General features: G+C 46.3%; 1 protein-coding gene across 1 annotated transcript in view; it reads right to left on the reverse strand.

The window, feature by feature from the left end:
* RNF220 (ring finger protein 220) overlaps positions 1–558 on the reverse strand; it is a 213,741-nt gene extending 213,183 nt beyond the window's left edge. The window contains exon 1 of the mRNA XM_074545911.1: positions 361–558. The gene's annotated coding sequence lies outside the window, so the exon portion shown is untranslated. The remainder of the gene's footprint in view (positions 1–360) is intronic.
* Between the last annotated feature and the right edge of the window lie 16,931 nt (positions 559–17,489).

Genomic DNA, 17,489 nt, shown 5'->3' on the forward strand with positions numbered 1-17,489 from the left:
CCCAGCCCGGCTGCCGCGGCGGTCCCCGGCACCTGATCCCCCTGGCGGCTACCGGTCCCCCTCGGAAAGCCACCGGGGGGGGAGGATCCGGGCAGCTCGGGGCTCGCCGAGGGTGCGGGGGGGCCCCTTTTATCTGCCTTTCCCCTCGGCATTACCATGCCGATCCCCACCCACCCGGCCCTCCCCGCGGCCGGCGCGGCTCCGTGCCGCCGCCGAGCCGCCCGGCTTCCCCGGCGCTGGGGAGGGAGAAGGAGGAAGAGGGAAAGGGCGCGGGGGCTGGGATAGAGGCAGCGGGAGGGGGGTTGAAAGTTGCCCTGCAAAGTTTGCGTGTGGCCGGGCGGGCGCGGGGCCGGTACTCACGGTGCGGCGGCGGCGGGCGCTGCGCGGAGCCGGCGGCGTGCGGGGAGCGGGGCAGTCCCGGGCGTGCTGGCCCCGCTGCCCGCCCGCCGCTCGCATGCAGCAGCAGCGCGGGAGGCGGCGGGGGTGCGAGGGAAGGAGCAGTGCTGCCTCTCAGTGCCGGCTCTCATCAGTGAATGAGCCTCCACTCTCCGAGGGGCTCCCGCCGCACACACACACGCACACACGCGCGCACACACACACACACGCACACATTCACTCTCACACACGCGGAGCCGGGCTGAGCACTGCATACATTAGGGCACTCGGGCAGTATGGGAAATGCAGTCCAGCACCGGCGCCCACCCGCCGGCTGCCCGCCGGCCCTGGTCCCCGGAGTTGCCCAAACGGGGCGTCGGGGGCTGCTCCTCTCGCAGGGGCGCCGCTTCTCCTCCCAGCCCCGCCGTGCTGGCTTCGCCCACCCGCCTGGCATCGGTCATATTTTCCACCGGGCAGCTCCCTCCCGAATTGCAGCGGGACGCTGCTGGGCCCCCCGGGCGGCCGCTCCCCCGCTTCGGGGCAGCCCCGTTCCCTGCCGGCCCTGAGGCACCGACTCCCCTCGGGATGCCCGTGGGGACGCAGCCTTCCCTCACGTACCCTGCGGCATCTCCTGGCATGGGATGGGCATGGCTTCCAGGGGTAGGCATCATCCCCAAACTTGCCTTAGACAGCCACAGCAGAGCCAGAGAGCAAATTAGGGACTTAGCACTCCCAGTGTTTCCCAACTGCGGCACCCAGGCACGGCACTCTCACTGCTATTTTAATGTTTCCTGGATGCACGTCGCAGCTCTGCACAAACCCTTCTGCACACACCCTCCACCTCGGCCACAGGCAACTTCCCTGCCAATCCTAGGAGTGTCCCGAGCAAAAACTGCCTGCCATAGGAAAGGGAAGAGCCAGTTTTAGATGGAGACTCAAAAGAAACACTTGTCTCGTTGTTTCTTGTGAAGTACACCAAACATTGATCCAATAGACTTATTTGTTTTGCTCAAGAGCAAAATGTTTTTTGTTTTTTCTTCAACTGCTAAATAATTCCAAGTTGTTCTTATAAATATTAGGGGCAGCATTTTATGGCTCTTCTCTAACTCTGCACTGGCATTCTCAAATACAATTGTGCTATGTGACATACCCTGAAAACAGAAGTCCTCTCTGTCAGCATCATCAACCACTTGTGCTGTATTCTGTGTATGACAGCAAGAGGGATCACATGCTTGTGTCATCCAACAACTTCTGTGTAAGCAGTGACTCATCACTGAAGTATATGGGCTGGCTTTACCTGTTACTCCAGGATCACTGAACATGCCAGCCCCTATAAAAATGTCCACGGGCACCACACAAAGCATGTCCTCAGGCCTGAACTGAGTGCAGATCACGATGGTTCGCTTCTTGCTGCACTGAAACCCACCCATCCTTCCTGCAGCATTTCAGAGACAGGTGTAACACACAGTGCTTGCATGACTTTTGAATGACAAAATCTTTAGAAATGTTGTTAATAATAATAATAATAATAATAATAATAATAATAATAACAATAAGCAACTTCCTTATTTTCACACTTAAATTTTAAAATAAAACAATGTGAATTTAAGCTTCTGAACTCAGGAAGAAAGCACCTGGGTGAAGGAGCCTCATGTACTTTCTTGACACAAGCACCAGAAGCCCTGTTCCCTGCCCTTGCCTGCAGCTCAGCCACTCGGAGGCTGATGATACCCACCAAAAAGAGCCAGCTTCCCTTCAAGGCATCTGCTCCACTGCTGCTCTCCTGCACACCATGTGCAAGAGCAAGGAGGATGGCAAAGCAGGCAGCAAGACTGCCTTCTCCCATGGATCAGCCATGGCACAATGGTAAACGTAGGCTCAGATTCCAGAACTCCTTTTCTGCTTTGTGTAAAATCTGGCATTTGGATAGTCCACGTAAAAATCTCTCACAAATTGGAGCAAACATTATTGTACATGTATTTTGCTCATCAATTGTAGTTACCCTCTGACTGACCCAAGTTACAAATAAAACATTTTGTAATTTTTGTAACTGGTGATTTCAAGCACCTCTCTGGAAGCAGCTACCCCGCAGGCTGTGCATAGGACATGTCTCAACCTGAGTCCTACCATTTTGTCTGGGGACCCTGAATTATTTGGCACCACACACATTTCCACGGCACTCATCTTGCAGCATGCTTCTCACCAAAAGCATCAACAGTTCAGGACTTCAGCAACTATTCCACAGGGTAGTGTCGATGAGCCACATTTTAAATAACATCAGAGTTTGACACACTTCAGGAAGCCACATTAAAAACCATCCCTTATCTCCCAGGGATCCTGGAGAAAACATTCAGTCACAGCCCAGCTTGTGCTACAGCTTTACCATCAAAATTACAGAATTCCAGGGGAAAGAAAGTGCCCTTATTATAAAGCTGTATTTTCAGTACTTACAACATCATGAAAAATGATCCCTCAGATTTAAACTTCTTTCTTTTGTTCTTAGCCAAAAAGCAATTCTTTTTACTCTTTCAGTTTCTTAGTATGGAAAAAAGGATCTGAATCCTGCACCAGTGTCCAATTTATGCTAGCTGAGAACCAAGCTCCGTGTTTTGAGGCTTGAAAAAAAAAAGCAGCTTTATTTAACTTTATGTTACTGCATCGTCACACACAAACTTAATACAGCTTGGATTCAGGGAACAAATCTGGCATTTAGCTAGCTTCTGTGAGCAATGTCTTCAGAGGAAAATAAGAAGATACACTCAAGTTATTTATATTTGTAATTACCATTAATCTGTATTACTAATGAGGATTTTGATCCTGAAAATGGATCCATAAACATGGACTCCTGCACCACTATGGAGCTGTGATATGCACAGAGGCCCATAGGAAAATTTTCCACTGAAATATATATGCTACACTGATTATTTAGACCTTAAAATAACTTTGAACATCTGATTTAACTTTTACTGTATTGCTCATCTCTAGGTAATAGGGCACACCTCCAGTTGTGGGGTTTTTTTACACTTCATATTAAAGCAAAATTTGAGATTGTTACATGCTATCACAGTGCTGTCCCTTCCCATTTCAAACACTGCTCTAAATACTGAAATCTAAATTAATGTATACAATCCTGAACCTACAGGGTTGATTGGATGCACTTAGCTTTATACATACAGATTTCAACAGGATTACTAATAATACATAAAGTCAAGCACACATGTAAATTCCACCATGAGCAGTGCCTTGACTGAAAGTCTGCTGTATTCTTACAGTATCAATGTGCATTCTTAGAACAAGAGACCCCCTCACCCATCATCATCTCCTCTAGCTGCCACTGCATAAAACGAGATTGAGAAATGTGATAAGCTGAAGCAGCAAGTGCAGGAAGCAGTGGGCAGGCTGTGTACCTGCAGCACACTGACAGGGGTCCTGTGGCAGGGAGTTGTGTTTGTGGGTCCTGTTGTGTGCCCTACTCGGTCCCCCAAAAAGTGACACCCCCAAAAAGTGCTGACATTCTCCAGTTCAGGAACCACGTCCTGAAGTCCCTGTCACCATCACCACCTACAGCCAGACCCAGACCACTCCTTGCCTCCCTTCACCTGCGGGACGGGTGGAAGGTGGAAGGACGGCAAACGGATTACTTTACTAATTAAAGCGGAACTTTTCCTCGCAGCGATCCCGGAGGCGGCAGTGGCTCCCGGCGGGGTGTGGGTGCCTGGCTGCTGCCGTGTGTAATGTCCATGCCCTCTGCTGGCTACAGCCAGCGCGGCCCAGCTGCCACCCTGCCCTGGCCGCCGCGACAACGGACACGCCGGGAGGATGCTGGCCGGGGCCACAATCCCTGCTGCCCAAACGATTCTATCCCCTGGTTTTGTCAGAGCTGTGGCCCGGGTTTAAGCATCCCTAAGCTGGTGGCTGCACTCCAGGAGGACAGGAGCTCGGAGGCTCTGCACTTAGCCATGTCTCGCTCTGATGCTATTAGCAAGGACATCTGAGTTGGAGATTGACCTATGAGTTTGGGAGCATTATTCTGGTCTCAGCAGCTGATCTGGGCTTTACTCTAGTGGTTGGTGTGAGGATTGTCCCAGAGCTCAGGAGAGCTAATATGGGATCTCTTCATCTCGTGAGCCATCTGTGGCTGCCCTCTGCCAGAGCCCTCTCTCTTCATAGGAAGAGTCTGGCAGAGGCAGGGCTGAAATTATCCTATCTGCCAGAAAACTGAAATTTAGAGCTGGCGCACTCTCAGTGACTAGTCTCCCCAGAATGAGAAAACAGTCTTTTAAATGACTTGTTGACTCATATGACTAGTAGTAAGAAAATTTTCTTCAGCCTACAAAAATTTTCAATGGCTGAGAGATAAACTAATTTTCTTCTTGTTAATCATCATCACCATTGTCATTATCAGCATTACTATCTTCCCCATCACCTAGATCTCTTCCAAGGTCTGCTGACTAACACAGAAGAACCTCTTGGTTTTGCTTTTCATAACACACTGCAAAATGCCAGTATAGTTTTAAACATTGCTCATCACCGAATCTCTACAGTCGAATGGAGATCATGCCTGGGATTTTGCAAACAAGTACTAGGTATTCTTTATATATCATTGTCCTGCAGTATCATTTCCTATACAACCTTCCCCTTGGAAAATCCCTTCTCCAAAAAGAAGGTTGTACACTGGATGGCAGATGTTGGACAAGTAACTGTATCAACTGTTTTAGGAAGACTGCTCTTATGTGAACATCAACCACATTATCATTCCTTCAGCTGAAGCCTAACACAGCTAGAGCCCTAAAAGAGGCACTTCTGGGATGTGGCTCCTGAGGAAAGTTCTCTCCAAAACTCTGGTAGCCAGTGTGTGATTTGAGCACATGCATGCAGCAACACCCTTTTCTATCAACTGTTTCTAGAATTTGATTACAGCACTGGACACTTGTTTTCTGTACAAGCATCCACTCTTTTTTTCAGGGCTTTTTAAAATCCCTCTCTGAGCAATATCCTGTTGCTAGGAGTTCCACAGGCTAATGGTGTGGAAAAATATTTCCCAGTGAGAAGAGCTACACCTGTCCAACCCCCCTTCTGTGCACCATCCATCATGCTGACAGCGTAGGTAACTTGCCCGGGATCATGTCAAAGCGTGAAATAGCTATAAAGGCAACGCATATGTGTTTGTCATTTTTATCATTAATGGGATCAAGCAAAACTAAGGCAGAGCTATTGAACTGTGCCACAGAAGCCAGGGGAAGCTGGAGCCATGTCCAAGAGCAGTTCAGAGTGGTGGCTCCTGCTCTGGCCCACGGAAAGTGCACGGGGTGAGCAATGGTTTGATCTTCTTATTTATTTGTGTTTGATGTGGCTGTAATGCAGGGAAAATGTTGGGTTTGGTTTTGGGGCCCAAACATAGCCTGGGGCAGGGGAGCACCGCCTCCCCATAATGGACCTGTGGCTCCAGGCTCCCTTCCCAGTTCAGCAGGGAAGCCCAATTCAGCAGAGGATGGGAAAAAATACCCACCTCCCCTTTTAGCCAGGCAAGCAAACCCGAGCAGGACAGATCTAGTGAGCTTTTAAGGCAGCTCTCTGGTGTGATTAGTTAGAGCTTAACATGAGATAAAATCAATTGGAAACTTGTGTGAGTTTGGGCTGCTCTCATCAGTCAGAGTTTGCAGCAGCCAAGTGCAGCATGATTGTTATTAATATCTACTACAGATGTATAAGCTGAAATGGGGCTTTACAGTAAAAAGGAAGACAAGTTGCTCTTTCCCAAGAACATACAGATTGTGCATGTAATTCAGGGCCATGCTGAGCACCCTGCACATCTGTAGTGGTGGGAGCTGCCTGTCCTTAGGAGAAAATACACTGGTGTCATATATGCATGTGTATTTTCTCATGGTACTGCATAACACACAAGGATGTTGTTTAGGAGTTTAAAGTGTTGAGTATTGTGATGTTTGTGGTCCATCCCAGGAGCTGCATTAAATGTGAGGCAGCCCACATACCGTGGGTGACTTCAATCCTGTGCTTTGTGCCTGCCTTCCTTCAAAGGAAAAATGCTTTCTGCCAATGCAGTAAGTAATTCTGTATGAGGCTGGACCTCAGCATCAGCTGTAGTGCTCACTACTGTGACTGCTGTGATAATTCCCATGCTGTCACACGAATGGGATTGCACCATAAACTCACACACCTTAGCCGTGCTGATGGCCAAGCCTACATAATGGACCAGTGCATTGATGCTAATGATCCAGTGTTTATGGTGGCCCACAGCACTGTTGTCATGCCAACGAGGTGGTATTCCTCTCTAGAAAAAATAATAATAACCAAATAAATAAATACTTTCTTTCTCCAGACTGATCTGTCTGTTTAATAGGAGTTGGAGATTAAAGCTGAAGGGACGAAAATCCCGGCTGAAATACAAACCAGTCTCTGTTCAGACGAGAGCAGAGCAAAACATCTTTCTCCCTCTCCATCCCCTCTGTGCTGTGCAGGGCACTCTGTGCAAAGCATCCTTCCCAGTGAAGCAAACCCTTCCTGTGGCAGGATGGGGGAGCAGGAATTCCTGCCTAACCAGTCCCACCCTGGAGATTTGGGTCAGGCTCAGGACTTCCATGCTGAACCCCCCTATCCCGGTCCCATGGCAGTGTGGCCCCATTAGGCACATGGCACAAGGAAAGTCTATCCCTCTGGCTGCCACATGAGCACCCAGCCTGCCCAATCTGCCCTGCTCTCTGCCCCAGCACATGTGGGTCCTGGGAGAGTTCAGCTCTGAAGCACTGGTCAGGGTGCTCACAGTAGGAAGGGTGATGATGCTACAGACCCAGCTGAGCCTTGCTCCTCAGGATCATCCCTTCCCTCTCTGAGAGGCTGATGTGCTTCAGAGCTTCAGCTCTTCCTTACCTCAGTCACCAAACCCGTGCCCATTTTCACAATCTCTTCTTAAAATTTTGGATTTTTTTTTTAATTTCATACAGAAATAAATGCCAGGTGCTGAACTCTAGGACTTGGTGCCTGGCTGTCATTATTCCCTTCCCAGGAAATTACCCATCTTCCTCTGAGAAATATCTATCTTCTTCCCACCAGTCTTTCTCACAAGTCACTTCTCACATGCATTTCCCATTCTGTTTTCTTTCCCCTCTCTTGTCCTTTAATCCAGCTCACATTACTCCAGCAGTAAATTATTTAAAGCAGGCAAATACGTACAACAAGCCAGCTTTCTGTCAGACACGAGCCTGTTCAGAAACCGATACACTCAAAATTTCTTTATCTTGGCCCAGTTTTATCTTGAGCTAGCCTTTTCCACCATCCAGTTCAAATGCCTCATATCCCATCACACAGTCCCAGTGCCCTACAAATCATGGCCCTTCAGATTCCTGCCTTGATTTTTGGAGGAACACCTTATTGCTTCTGCAGTTTTCCTGCAGAATCAACCCCTCCATGGGATCAATAAGGTAGAACTTAATGTAATTCAGAAAATTATTCAGATAACCAGAATAGCTTGAATTTTAAGAGTAAAAAACAACAATTAAACTTGGAAGAGGCATAAGCCCTTACAGCACAGGTTGGACCAGCAGCTGGCATGAAGAGGAAACTGGCACAGGGAATATCTTGTCCTGCTAGTGTAGTTTTCCCTTACAAAGTTTCTTGCCTCTGGCACCAGGGGTAAGAAGACATGGATTAGGCTTTCCTTTGTTAGCAGTGAGACAGTGAGCTGGTTAAAGGCAAATGCCCAAATTCCCAGGTGCCTGCAGTGCATCATGTATAACCAGTCAGGCTGCATGTAGTAATTTCTCCCTGTTGTATGTGAAATATGCGAAAGGTCACTTCATCCAGCCTTGAGTTCCAGGCTGGTTTTCAGGAGACTCCTTTGCACCCACCCTTCTAGCAGTTCATCAAGCCACTCATGCACAGCACTGCTCTCCCTCCACAGGCTGTGACAGTGAGAGACAGTGGTAAGGTTTGACCAGGAGGTGTTAAACAGACCTGACAATTTGTGTGCTCTTGTAGGAAATCTTGAACTTCAGTAGCACCTGGGTCTTTCTCCCAGTTGCGTTCTTGAAGCTGTCACGTTTGAATTATCCTGGAGATGTTCAGTGTCTCTCTCTCATGTCTTCAGAGCGTGTGGGTAGTTGACCTTGTTGAGTAATGTCATCCCATTAGACAGAAACACATGTTCATTGAGATAAGGATGAGCTGTCTCCCATAAGGTTTGGAATCAGATCTCAGTTGGTCTTTCTGTTACACATCCAACTGGCATGATTCCTCCCTCCACTGAAATCCTGCAGGGATATATTTCAGTGGGCTAATTATAAATTCCTTGCAATAGCTGGATATAGCATGCCTGGTGGCATGAACCTCCCCTCCTTCATTCGTGTTGTGCACCTCTCTTGCTGCAGGCAAAAGTAATTTCCCCAGCCTGGAAATGTGATTTAATTTGACCTTGTTCACACAGGTTCTGCATCTTTTACATTCCCACCCCCAATGATAAAACAGGATCAGAGAAAATTGCAATGATTCACAGTGATGCTCTGCCTCAGCCTCCAATTCCTCTTGTTCCTTCCTCTCACTGCCATCTCTGCTCTGCCTACCCATTGCAGCTACAGGGTACTTCTGACTGTAGGTGGAGGATGTAAGAAGGATGTAAAGATGTGAAACCACACGCTTGTGTCACATCTCCTCTGTCAGGAGAGGCAAATCTCATGTCCTTCCTTATGAGACACTTCAGGAGTGAAAGGAAAAGAAATGGAGAGCCAGAGTGAAGAGAGAATATTAGCAGAAACAAGGGGAGCGCTCTAGCACTCTATTTGTCAACTGTTTCTGTAGCAGATCCTTACTTGCGGTCCCTGCCTGCCTGGATCAGCCATCAGCCATCCTCTGCCTGCCCAAGGCTGCTGTCCTGAACTGCACAGTTCTACTGTCCCAAACTCACAGTTCTACTGTCCCATTGGCTGCTGTCCCCAGTCTCCCCACTCACCCTTCCTTGACATGGTAAGAATAAATTGTCCAACTTAAATACCTCAGCCCCGGACTCCTAGTGGTCCTGTTTAGAGGAACATCTGTGGAAATCCATGAGCTCCCCCTGGTTCAGAAGGTCTTGTTTGTGGGATTCTCTCTCCCTCATCTGGTATTTGATGCTCAGCAGGGAGATGTAATGGTGAGCTTCTCTAGAAGACAGACTCTCTACCTGTGCCACAGGAGTGTTAATAACACACTTGCTGCTTTGCAGGATCCCAAAGCATGCAAGATGGTTGGAGAGGCACATTCTGGCTGTGCAGTGGCTGCCTCCACCACTAAACCTGGGGACAGCAAGCCTTTTTACACCAGCTCACAGAAGCTGTAAGCCATGACAAGAAATTGGCTATCCAAAGCAATAAGCTACCAGCCATTAGGGAAGCATGCTTACACGATTTTCCAGTAATAGGGATGGCATCAATTGTCAGCAAAGCAGACAATCTGGCTGCATGTGTCATTCAGGCTTGTTAATGCTCTGTTTCTCACCTGCTGGCTTTCCCTTTTCTGCTGTTACCAGAGCCCTGGGAAACCTGCTGGGTCCAGTGCCAAATTGTGTAGATCCTTTCCCTCCAAATACATATTTTTGTCTCGTTTTGGGTGTGTAGGACTGCTATTCTCACAGGAAGTTTCTGAAGGGGATGAGGAATGTTTGAGGTCCTTTAAGAGATCAGGGGTATATTTAATATTACAATAGATTTATCTAGAGTTCATATTTTTTGTTTATGCCTCATTTCAACAACTCACATCAATAAACAGGTAATTTCTAACCCTAGGTGGTTGTGGGGTATCTTGGGCCAGACAGGAAGGACCACAAGTGGTCTCTAAACTGCTGGTAGCTGCAAGTGTTGAATGTTGAGCTTTTGCACTAAGAAGAGACTGGGAAGGGGCGGGATGGAGGAGAACGAGAGTATGTCCTCTCATCAGCACTTTGGGAAGCTGGAAACAGCTGCCAGAGCTGGACACCACAGTGGATAAAGGACAAGGCACTTCCATGTTTTGCGCTCAGTTGGTACAGACTGATTTAAGAGTAGGAGGATTTTGACCTGGAGTGAGTTCCTCCAGGGTGCAGACTTTAAGGCCCAATGGTTCAATTCTGAGCATGTGGTGGGTTGTCTGCATGTTGATGGGCCGACCAGTGAATCAGTCCAGAGGATGGAGCAGTTTTGTTGCTCTCCCTCATCTCTGTCAGCCAAAGCAAGATGCCTTGTTCCCTGGAGCCACCAAAAGGATGGCTTGTGCCTCTCACATGAAGAAGAAGGTTCACACAGAGCAGCCTGGTCTAAAATCCCACAGCCTGACTTTAGGAAGTGGCAGAAGATGCTCATTCCCAGTGAACTGGATGTTTGCAGGGCACAATGCAAAACTCAGTGAGATCCAGGCACTGCCCACTGCTGAGTAATGTTGTTGTGAGTAAGAGACTCATATGAGCCATCCATGGTTTCTATTCATTTTCTGCCACCCCCCCAGGCAGCTGGTGTGAGGCTGAGCAAGTCGCTTGCTCTCTTTGGCTGCCACTAAACTTATCTTCATTATTGCACATTTTGGCTCACTTTCATCCTCTTCTGTGGTGAGGAGTTTGCCTCCAACCCTGATCTTCAAGCAGGGATGAGCATGCTGATGCTCCTTCCATCCTCTCACAGTCTCGTGTCTATTTAAACTGTAATGTTTTAGGAGCAGGGACATTAACCCTCATCTGGATTAGCATTGCTCTAATGTAAATAATATTAGTTACATTATAGATGTTTCTGTAATTAGAGTTCCTGTTTCTATAGGCATTTAAACACCCCGTCTCCTCATTTGACAGTTATGTTATTTGATTTGTGTTCTCCTGATGTGGAGATCAGTACAGAAACCCTTTTATCTCTTCTGATGAGCAGGTTTAGCCTATGATTGGATTTGATTTTTTTAGAACTGTGCGTAGGGAGGAGCCCACAGACACCAGGTATGATGTGTGTAAGGTGGGATACAGCCACAGAATTTAAATGGAGGTTAAATAACATGGCAAGAAGCAGGGCTTTAATCAGTAGAGTTTTTTCAAAGAGCATGAGGTAAGGACAAACCTTTTCAAAAGGAGGGGAAAAAAGAGCTGGCTTAGTTGGCAAACCCTTGGAAAAATTGGCCTCCCTGTCTCAATTTGTCTGCATTTCAAGTGAGACAACAGTATTTGCTGGTACTCTGAGGGAAGCCCACTCATGAAAAGGTTTACCAGAGATGATTTTATCAGAGATGCTTGCCTCAGCAGATGGCTGTATGCTTTAAATTTAAACAGAGAGACATAAATAGTAGAAAAGAAAAGAGGGTAATAAGAAAAATATTAAACTGCCCAGTGCAAATCCTTGGGGAACTTCTATTGCAATAACTGACCTCCCATATAGCACCATTCATTTCATAGTCTGGCAGCTTTATAGGTGCTTGTACAGCTACAGACGAACACCAATTTGCCAGTGCAGTTTGTTTTGATAACTGTTGTTTTCAATAAATCTATATTAAAATCAAAGGGAAAATTAAATAGACTGAAGTCGGTGGCACTAGAGATAAGGTAGCACATTACTACGCTGGCCTCTTCAGCTGGAGGAGCTTTCCCAACCATGCACTGTGGGTCACAGGTGTGACAGATTTCAGTGGTCTCAGCTGTGCTTTCTGATGGCAGCCAATCTGAGTGAGAATTCTGGTGGGGGAAAGGAATTCTGATATTTCCAAGGTCAGTTCCTTTCAGGGCTGCAGCAAAGGAGGAGGCTGGGGGAGGATGCACCACTCACTTCCACTGGCTCTTTCTCTTGGGTTTCAAAGGACAACTGCCAGCACACAGGTCAAGGTCTCCAGCCTTTGAACTCCATGCTGTGTCTCCCAGGACCCCTTAGGTGTTCCCACTCCTGTGTGACAATCCACACAGCTGGCACCTGTGGACCGAAAGCAGCAGCAGAAGCAGGATCTGTGAATCGTCCCCTGGCAAGCGGGATGTCTGCAGCTCAGATTTTTCTGGACATGGCATGTCCTTCTCCTCTCTACCCCTGTCAGACTAGGGACCTCCTGCAGCATCAGGGGAAGTCTTGATGGAAGAGAGGGAGGAGAGAATAGAGAATAGAAATTCCAGGAGAGTGCTGAGAAGGAAGGAAAGAAGAAAGAAAGGAAGGAAGGAGCGAGCTAGGGGAAGTGATGGGAGGAAGAGAGAGGCTGGAAAAGGAAAGAGGGTCTGCAAACACTGGAGATGAAAGACAAAGAGGCAAAATATAGAATAAACAGAGGGCGAGATAATGGGGAAATTAAAGCAGGGTAGGCAGAAGTATGTGAAAGTGAGGGTCTGACTCCCAGAGCAGGCAGCAACCCTCACTCCCCTCCCTGGTGAATTCAGCTGTCCATTGGACATGTGTGTGTTCCTGGAGATAAAGTTTGGTGAAAGGAGCTGCTTTGGTCAGGAGTTTAGGAACTACTTTAAAGACACAGCTCTGGACACTTGGAGCAGCAGGGGCTAGAGCTATCCAAGTAATTATTTCGTTTCAATGGGGCAGTTTAGAGGAATGTTGAATCCAAGAAGTTTTCCATAGCACAAAGCATCACAACGGAGTCCAAATAAATAAAGAACCTAAGAGACTTCATGGTAGAGCAAGTAATTTTTTTTCTAGATCTCAGTTACTCCAGTCAGTGTTTTCTGGTAGAAAATTGGTCTTTTTCTACCAGAACACACTGATTGGAGTAACTGAGAATATTTATTAAAGTGTATCAACATTATCCAAGCTTTTTCAGAGAAATTATGTAAAATATTAATATGTGGGGTGTTCTCTTTTTCCCTTCTCCCATCTTCTTCTGATAGTATTATTTTATTCCTGTTCTACATTTATACCCGATTTGGTCCAAGCATTTGGTCTAAAACATGGGATCTCCTGAGCTGGGGGGTAACCAGGTGCTCTCTGGGTAAAATATTTTTCCTTTGTGAAGTTTTGCTTTTCTGCCCACAGCAAATAAACAAACCACAAGTGATGACAGGCCTGTGCCAGGCAATTTGCCTGCCAGTCATCAGACCAAGGGGTAGTTCAGGTTTTTCAGGAACAATCATGTTCCCTGGGGCTGTTCAGACTGTGCCAGGCACTCCTCCCCCTGCTCTAGTCTCTTATGTCCATCTTTTAAAGGCACATTTGAAAAATAATTGTTAAAACCCATTGTTGCCCCAGCTTATGGGAGGGATCCTGATATTGAGTTTCACAAAGACATTTAGCTGGTTTAATAGGAATCTTTAAAAAGGGTGGGGATTATGCCTGTCAATGTAATCTACAGTATGAGCAAAGGAAACAGTGTGGTGTAATGGATGGTTTGGGCTTCTAGAATGATGTAAAAATAAAACAAAAGAAATGTCAAAGTGGTAAAGTGAAAAGAAATACACTTTTTTATTTGGGAATATGTCATTAAACAACAACCAAAAAAAATACGAGCACTAAACTGTTTGTCCCAACTTAGGTCAAAAATCATATTTTTTGAAACCTCAGAATTTCCCAAGGGACACAAATTCCTCTGTTATTATTTTTGGCCAGCTGTCTTCCATATGACTGCCCATGAAAAGTATTTTATCTCAAGTTAAAATCCCACACATAAAAACGTCTCTCTACCTTCCAGCAGGTGTGCTTGTCCTATGGGAAGATTTGCTTTATCAGCAATGTGTTCCTCCAGGAGAAATGCTTAATTTTAGATGTTTTTTCCATTTACACTTAGAGTTCAAGACACTTGAGGAGCAGCTCAGTATTGGGTGGCCTGTGCAGGCGTCAGAACCCTTCTTTTATACACTGCAGCCCGATTAGCTAAAATACTGGCAAAGACATTTTCGTGAAGAGTTTTGTGTTTTTTAATGTCGCATTAAAAATGTTTAAAATGCTTAAAAATTTCCCATTTCACTGCTGTTGATGCCCTGACTTTGAAATACAGCTTTCCCATGACAACATAGCTGTAAAACACATTTAACTTTTTTTTTTCTTTTTTCTTTTTTTACTAGTTAGCAGTGGAGCTTTGCTATAGCTATTAAAATATAAAGAATAAACTGCACCCAATTGCACAATATTTTTTACCAGGGTTAAGCCTGAATTTCTTTGTGGATGGCATTGAAATATCAAGATTAAGTATACAGTGCGAGCACAAGGGTTTTACGACGTACAATAATGTAGAAAAGCTTGTGTTTCTTCAGCAAATTGACATCACTGTTTGCCCTTCTCTCTTTGTGCTTCTTGGGTCTGATTTTTAGGAGCAGGAGCTGGGAAAGGCATGGTGGATGATTCAGTGCAGCTCCCTTGAGCTGAGATCACGCTGGCACCAATGGGACGTTTTACAGTGCTGTGAGTGGCTGGTTTCAGGGCTCCCACCGCTCCTCTCGGAAGCTGATCCCACAGTTTAATGCATCATAGCCTCAGGACATTTCTCCTGATGTTCAGCCCGTTTTCCTTTGGTCAAGTATCTTGGGGAAATCCTTTGCTGAGGATGGGTGGTTTTGTTTTGTGTTTTGGTGCTGATGCCTTCCTGACACACTCAGTTTTTCTGCTCATCCCACGTACAAAGTGGGAGTGAGGGGCAAAAGCTGGATTCACTGGGTGCTACACAAAGGGCAAGGGCACTGATCTACACCCCGAGCAACACAGTTGTTTATGTTGGCTTTGCATTTCTCTGCATCCTCTTGCACTTGTGGTTAAAGTGGGGTTTCTTGGGGACAGGACTAGCCTGTCTGACCAGCTTTGTGTGCTCAGTCAATAGAAGGTCCAGCAGGGATGATTCTGACCATTCCAGCAAGGCACAGAATAGAGAAATAAAGTGCTCACATGCACCAAACCCCAGAGGTTTGTTCAAATCCAAGCAGATCTCCCATGGAAACATCCCATCCTGATGTGAAATGTCCAAGATTCCCTTGCCCTCTGATAACATAGCCCAGTCAATAGCCACTTTCTGATGTCCTGCAACGTTTTTCTAATGCACTTTATTTCCTAGCCTGCCAAAGGCTGTCCCTCTCACCTCTGTTTTAACTGGAAAAGGATTTCCACCCCATGGCTCTGATTCTGGCTGAATTAATGGTTTTTGAACTGAATCAGCACATTTGAAGTTAAAACAGATCCCCACTGAGTCTGTACATTTTTATTACTGCGCAAGGAGTGCTTAGGAAAATAAAAGGAACGAGAAAGCCCTGAGAGTGGACCACCCTGTTGAGGGGGGAAATGTAGAAATCAAGCATGTTTATATGAGTGATATTTATAGGGTCAAGTGACATAGATTGTACGAGGCCTTGGAGCCCAGCTCAGGAATACCACATACCAGTCTGGGCACTCATGCTCAAGAAAATTTAATTGAAACTGAAGCAGGTGCAGAGGAGGCCTACTAAGATGGAGTGGGAAATGGAAAGATAAGATGCTAAGGAGACACAAGAAAAAATGGCTTATTTAGGCCACCAAAGGAAAGATGGCAAAAATGGCTGGGATCTGAGAGCTGCCTATGAATACATCAGGGAAAGAAACCAACATCAAAGGATAATTTTTCCATAATAAATTGGAGTAAAGTAGCTATAATTACATTTTGTCTGGGAATTAGAGGGTTTTCCATCTGTCAGGTAGAGAAAAGCTGAAGAAATCTTCTACTTGGGTGAGCATGAAAAAGACATATTTGAAGATGGAGGTGGATAAACTGGGATGTTGGAGAGGAAATTATATTACAAGATGGAGGAGAATGGTTCAGTATCCCTGGGACTTCTTTCCTGACCAATACTCCTACCTGTGGATTGCTTTTATCATCTGAAATACCCTTTTGCCTTTTCTTTGCTAAGGACATCAGCACCTCTAAAATCTCCTGTCATTGTCATCCAAGAGCCCTGTGCTGCATCTGCAAAGCTCCAAGCCCCACAGAGCTGCTGTTGCTCCCAAATTCATCAAGGGGGTCACTGTCAGACAATGAGACACACTTGCTCCCACGGGGTTTGAATGAGCTGCTTTCTTTCAAAACACCCTTTAATTGACAGCTCGAAATAGCTTTCCATGATAACAGGCTGTCATTAATATCATTCACCAGAAAGATACCCCAGTGATAGTCTCTGTGTTTGGAGGGAAAGGGAGAGAGAAATCCTCTGCAAACAAATGTTTCAACAGAATACATGAACTGAGCTGTGGTTTCAAGAATGACAACATGAATATAAAAATGTACATTGTGAATATTAGTATTCCCTTAAATATGTACTCACGTCGGTTAATGAGTCCCACCGGTGGCGTTAGTAACTGAAGGATTTGGGTTGGCACGTTATTAACTTGTTAAGTAGAAAACAGTGATACAAAACTACTTGTCATGTGTATTATAAGACATTTAAAAGTTTCACTCAGCATAAGCAGCTGAACAGTATTAACAGAGTTGCCTTTAAAATGATCTGATGTTTCTTTGTGCCATAATAATGTAAAATCCCATTGCTTTAAAAGGAGCTGCGCTCCATGGGCCCTTGGGAGGGAAGCACTGGGAGAAGGAGGGAATGTCCCTCCTTCTCTGTGCTGACCCAGCAGCAGGCAGAGACCTGACAGCTGATCTTGGGTTAGGATAAGCTCAGCCCTGTCTTCACACAGAGGATCCCTTGCAGCTGCCACTTGGGGCCAGGGAGGTTTATTCTGTATTTTCTGCCTTACCCTGCCCCACTGGTTTGCTGCTTTCTAATCAAGCTCTGCCCATCCATCAGCCCAGTGGTGGCTTAACATTTGTGCTGAATGAAATGGTGCTTTGCTCAGAATCTGTTGGGGTTTTCAAACAAATAAAACTTCAGGTAACTGTAGACCAGGTTGCTGGCAGCAGCAGAGGGATCCAGCCATAGGAGAGAAGGTCACAGCTGGAATCTGAGCTGATTTCCACCCAAGGTTTGAAGACAGTCTTTCATGTAAATTAGGACAGAGCAGACACTGCCCCAGCATGGACCCTATTTCCTATGGGCTTCTTCTAGCCATCTCAAAATCTGTAAAAGTAGGGCAAGCAATTAAGACACCAGAGTGACTCCTGAACCACGCTCGCTTGCTCTCGGATAGAGCCGGTCCTGAGGCAACGGGGTCACGGGACTGACGTGGGCTGTGCTACCTGGAATAAATGAGGTGGCCCTAATGAGCAACTATCAGCCCTTCTGA

Source organism: Zonotrichia albicollis, chromosome 8, assembly GCF_047830755.1.
Source record: "Zonotrichia albicollis isolate bZonAlb1 chromosome 8, bZonAlb1.hap1, whole genome shotgun sequence".
Classification (NCBI taxonomy): Eukaryota; Metazoa; Chordata; class Aves; order Passeriformes; family Passerellidae; genus Zonotrichia; species Zonotrichia albicollis.